Source organism: Cibotium barometz, chromosome 8, assembly GCF_041138505.1.
Source record: "Cibotium barometz isolate CiBa-2024 chromosome 8, ASM4113850v1, whole genome shotgun sequence".
NCBI lineage: Eukaryota > Viridiplantae > Streptophyta > Polypodiopsida > Cyatheales > Cibotiaceae > Cibotium > Cibotium barometz.
The window spans coordinates 40,857,578-40,863,762 of NC_141053.1; positions in this window are offsets into that span (position 1 = coordinate 40,857,578).

Here is a 6,185-nt window from a genome sequence, read left to right on the forward strand (position 1 = left end):
TGTGCCTGTGTGGGTGCAGATGTGTGTTGGCAAGCATGCCTGTGTGCATGTGTGAGATTGGTGGACTTATGGAGTATAGGGGACCAAGGCCTAAAGACATTCTTAATACACTCCTGCTGTAAAGAGCCATATAGTCACCAATGTAGTGGTAATGTCATGTCTATCTTGCAATGGCCAGGCACTGTAGATTGGTTTTTAGATACATTCAACCAGTGAACTCTTTCATCACAAAGCACTTAATATGTTGAATAGTTTTGCAACACATCTAAAGCATATCCATTAGAGAAGTGTGTTGAGTGTTTGTGTTCAGCTAATGTGGTTAAGCCATGTATATGTTTCATGGGGAACATGCTGGTTTTAGATATTATCAATAAAGTATGGATATGCTCTTTGCCATTTAGGTGTGCGAGAGAGAGCCATGAAATATAGCAAATATATGCCCGTGTATGTCTCTAGTTCCATTATTTGTTTGAATATTGAAAAAAAAGGAATTTGAATTTGGGCTGAAATTTGATTATGTAAGGGTTGGCATATATTACTTTGGTAATGTGGAAAATTTGCAATTTATTGTCTTCTAACAATACCTAGACCAAAGTAATATATGCCAACCCTTCAAATATTACACACACACACACACACACACACAACTCACTTGAAAAAAAAAGGAATTTGAATTCAGGGTATTGTATATGTGATTCACCTTTAAGTAATGACTATATGCTGTATGGTCTCTTCTTAGTTGCATGTGGCAATCCTATGGTTAGTATTTTTGACTTGGAAGGCTGCCTTGAAATCTCTCATATATGTGGTTGATTAGTTAGGATACGTGACTGTGTCTAACTAGGAATGGAATGAGATGATCCGACTGAGTTGACTCGATATGCTAAGTTATCTTGCTATCTCTGTTAGGATAATCCTTTTGGCCGAGTTATTGATGGTTATCATGAGACCCTCGATGGGCGGAAATAGGAATCCAACTATAATATGTGTTGTTTGATTACTTAGATAAAGGGTTACATACACATTACCTCGGAATCCGATACATGAGGTTTAGAATTATTGCTCGAGGGTAATTGATGTTCCATTCTCATTTGGTTTTTTGCATAAATGATCTTATGAGATGTTCCAAATCTGTATACTACCTTTGAAAGATGTACATGACTCATTATGTTTCCTTTCTTATAGTAAGATACTAATAAGACAATAGAAATTCATTGGTTTATGATTAGGGTAAATTTTTATATGAAAGTATGATACAAATACATGATTAATTTCTATTTATGTGATAGAAGACAAATTGAATATATTTGGGTATTCTAATTGTCCTGAGAGTATTTTATAGACAACTCTCTTCTATACATATAAACATGGATAATGTCTGATTTCTTGACTCTCCTAAAGGATACAAGGATAATAAATCTAAGTTATATCAAGGGTCCACTATCCCTCTATCGTATAAATCATAAGATAATTTGAGTGACATCTATAACATGTGGTAGATCTTATGACACCTGTAAGACACATACTGACTAACTTTTTGGATGTCTGTTTGGATGGATGCAAGTAATAGGATCTACTCTCGCAAACTATTTTCGTGGTTTATGCTCAGAGGCTTTTTTTCTCTTTCACCTAATGGAGTCATTGGCTCTAAGTATTTGTTACATGGTTATTTTAAACAATTTGTTACATAATCATGTTCAATGTTTTCACAAGTTCAAAATCCATAAAATCAAATTCAAATGGATCTCTAATGTAGCTAATTGTATCATTATTGATATTATTGTCATCATTACCAAAGTGCTTAACTTGGTTCTTAAGGACTTTCATAAAATTTGGGGGACAAAGCAACAAGAGATTAAAACTTTTCTTAACATACAAACAAATCCTTTTTGGATGATTAGAAATGCCACATAATTGATATTAAATCTTCCAGATACTATCTTTCACATTTATACTACGGATATCATGTAATGCTATGAAAATATTCCACTAATGGGGGAGACGGGACTCATGAACATACTATATAAGGTATGCAACATGATATTTGAAAAAAGAAAGAAGGAAGGATTTTCTAAGATATCCCTTAGACATAACCTTCCACGATGAATTAAAAAACCACTAGCTACATTCCCAGATACAATTGATGGAGAAGAGATGCACCATTTGGAATTTGGGCTGTTTAACCACAACTTTATTCAACTCGGCTCACAAGTCTTTAAACAAACCAAAGGTATTCCGATGGGGTTCTCTTGCTCCCCCGTTACGTGTAACATATACTTTGCTTACTTTGAATATTGTTTTGTCATCTCATGCGGATCCTATTCAGAAATCCATGTTAGAGGGCGTTATACATTCCTTCCGATACATGGACGATATCCTTACCCTATGTTTGCTTCTCTACTTAGGGAAGTCTATCCATAAAACCCACGCTCTGTAATGGGATAAAGATTGATGACACTGTCTTCATCACTAAAACTAACTTTATCTCCATAGAACCCACGCTCTGTAATGGGATAAAGATCGATGACACTGTCTTCATCACTAAAACTAATTATTTGAATATTGAATTTTCCCTCTTAAGCCCGTATACAAGTAAGTTCATTACAAGATATACTTGGAAACGTGAGAAACTCCCTATTGAACCTTCTGAGTTAGTAAAAAGAAAAAGCATTGTCCTTTTATCCAAAGCCTAAAAACAATTCTAGGACCTTTTCACCTCATTGTCTATTCAGCCCACTAACCCTTCTGTGGCCTATGAAGAGATATCCAAACTCATCAATAAGTTTACAATAATGGATTCAGAGAAAAAGACGTACTTAATGTAATCGCTGAAAATCTAGCTAATAATGAATGGCATGGAGCTAGATTTAATCCTTCTTTGATTATCAATCTTTTGAGGCAGTAGGCCCATACTCATGGTGCCTGGGTAGGGGTGGGCACACACACACACACACACACACACACACACACAAATTACACATTCTGCTTTTTCTTTGATAAACTTCTATCCCCCCCCCTCTCTCTCTCTCTCTCTCTCTCTCTCTCTCTCTCTCTCTCTCTCTCACTTGTTGAAAGAAAAATATTGTTCTTATTAGTAGTCCGGATCTTTGAAGGGTTGACACACACATTTTACTTTGGTAATGGGGAAAATTTACAGTTTATTGTCTTCTAACCACACCTAGACCTTTTCAAAAATCATTATGATTTTGGAAAAAATAGAAAGGGTCGGATTTACACCTACGAATGGATCACCTACTTCTATCATTTTTCTTACACTTTGCATGTGGTGTTGATTCGCTCGCCTGACATCCCATTTACATTGGTTATTAGTTGGCCATGGCTAAATTATGATTAACAGACTGTTCATGGCAATTATGACTGACATGAGCTCTATTTTGCGCTCTAACTAGCTATGCGGGTTGTGAAGAACGGACGACTTGGGACAGAGCTTTCATTACAGCTATTCACAGCACCGGCTCGCTTTCACCTATAAATACGGAAACTGGTGAGTGCTTTGTCACTCACTTAGCCTGTGTAATCTTGTATGTGCACCATGTCTATTTTGCCTCCTACAGTAGGGGGTGCTTCTTCCTCTTAGGTAAATCATAGCAATACGCTATTTCTTATGATAAGCATTGAACACATTATGTGATTTTAATTTGCATATGACTATGGGTTAATGACGTAATGGAAGCCAATAGTATGCTTTCAATCTAATTTTTGTACTACCAATCCTGGATAGTGTAGATACTGAACATCTCTTAATTTATCTAGGATTAATGATAGATGGTTCCATATGTTCTCTATTCAGTATTGCATGTTGTATTCTGCACACACACACACACACACACACACACACACACACACACACTTAATGTAATCACTGACAGAAAGTCTAGCTAATCATGAATGGCATGGAGCTAGATTTAATCCTTCTTTGATTATCAATCTTTTGAGGCAGTAGGCCCATACTCACGGGGCCTACTCTTTTTCTTTGATAAACTTCTCTCCCACACACACACACACTCACTTGAAAGAAAAATATTGTCCTTATTAGTAGTCCGGATCTTTGAATGGTTGACATGCACATTTTACTTTGGTAATATGGAAAATTTGCAGTTTATTGTCTTCTAACCACTCCTAGACCTTTTCGAAAATCATTATGATTTTGGAAAAAATAGAAAGGGTCGGATTTACACCTACGAATGGGTCACCTACCTCCATCATTTTACTTACACTTTGCATGTGGCGTTGATTCGCTCGCCTAACATCCCATTTACACTGGTTATTAGTTGGCCATGGTTAAATTAGGATTAACAGACTGTTCATGGCAATTACGACTTACATGAGCTCTATTCTGTGCTCTAACTAGCTATGGTGGGTTGTGAAGAATGGACAACCTGGGATAGAGCTTTCATTACAGCTATTCGCGGCACCGGCTCGCTTCCACCTATAAATACAGCAACTGGTGAGTGCTTTGTCACTCACTTAGCCTCTGTAATCTTGTATGTGCACCATGTCTATTGTGCTTGCTATAGTAGGGGGGGTGCTTCTTCCTCTCTCAAGTAAATCATAGCAATACGCTATTTCTTATGATAAGCGCTAGACACATTATGTGATTTTAATATGCATTTAAGTATGGGTTAATGATGTAATGGAAGCCCGTAGAATGCTTTCAATCTAATTTTTGTACTACCAATCCTTGATAGTGTAGGTACATAACATCTCTTAGTTTATCTGGGATTAATAATAGATGGTTCCATATGTTCTCTATTCAGTATTGCATGTTGTTTTTTGCACACGAGTTTTTGCTTTGGAAAACGCATGCATTGTTTGATAATTTTGGCTTTGCATGGCTCATACCTCTAAGGGTAATGTATTGGTGATTTGCCTCTAGTAGGTAATGAATATAAGTTGTATGGTCACTTTTACTTCAAACTTGTATGTGATAATTCTATCGTCAATGCCCTGAAACCTCTGGTAAATGTGATGGATTAGTTAGGCAATGTGACTGAGCCTAACTAAGAATGGCATGAGATACTCTGGTCGTGTTGACTTGCTATGATAAGATAGCTTGTTGTTTCTATCGAGATAATATGGTTCTCATCTGGGGTTAATGGCAGATGTTTCAATATGTTCTTTATTCATTATTGCATGTTGCATTCAACACACGAGTTTATGCTTTGTACTTGAGAAAAATGCATGCATGCTATGTATATTATTTTTGTTATATCAAGCTTCGCATATTAACTTGACTCATACCTCTCACGGTATTGTATATGTGATTCGCCTTTGAGTAATGACTATATGTTGTATGGCCTCTTCTTAGTTGCATGTGGCAATCCTATGGTTAGCATTTTTGACTTTAATGGGTGCCCTAAATCTCTCATATATGGTTGATTAGTTAGGATACGTGACTGTGCCACCTAACCAGGAATGGAATGAGATGATCTGACTGGGTTGACTCGGTATGATAAGCTATCTTGCTATCTCTGCCAGGATAATCCCTGTGGCCGAATTATTGATGGTTATCATGAGACCCCGGTTGAGCGAAAATATGAATCGAACTATAATATATATGTGTTGTTTGATTACTTAGATAAAGGGTTACATACACATTACCTTAGAAACCGATACATGAGGTCTAGAATTATTGCTTGAGGGTAACACAATCTATGTGGATGACTTGATTGTTGGGGGTGATAGTGGAGAGGAAGTTGAGAACGTGAAATGTCTCCTCAAGCAAAAATTTGACATGAAGGATTTGGGTGAGTTGAGTTACTTCCTTGACATTGAGGTTTTAGGACGACCAAGGGCATATGGCTACTAATATAAAGGAAGTATGCATTGGACATGTTGTCCATATATGGTATAGCTAGTTGTAAACCAATTTCTATGCCATTAGATTCAAATGGCAAGTTGAGTGTAGTTGTAGGTGAGATTTTGGAGAAGCCCACTATGTACAGGAAGGTAGCAGCTTGATTTAGTCTCATTTGGTTTTTTGTGAGTAATTGCATAAATGCTCTTATGAGATGTTCTAAACCTGTATACTGCCTTTGAAAGATGTACATGACTCATTATGTTTCCTTTCTTATAGTAAGATACTAATAAGATAATAGAAGAAAAATTGAATATATTAGGGTATTCTAATTGTCCTAAGAGTATTTTATACACAACTCTCTTCT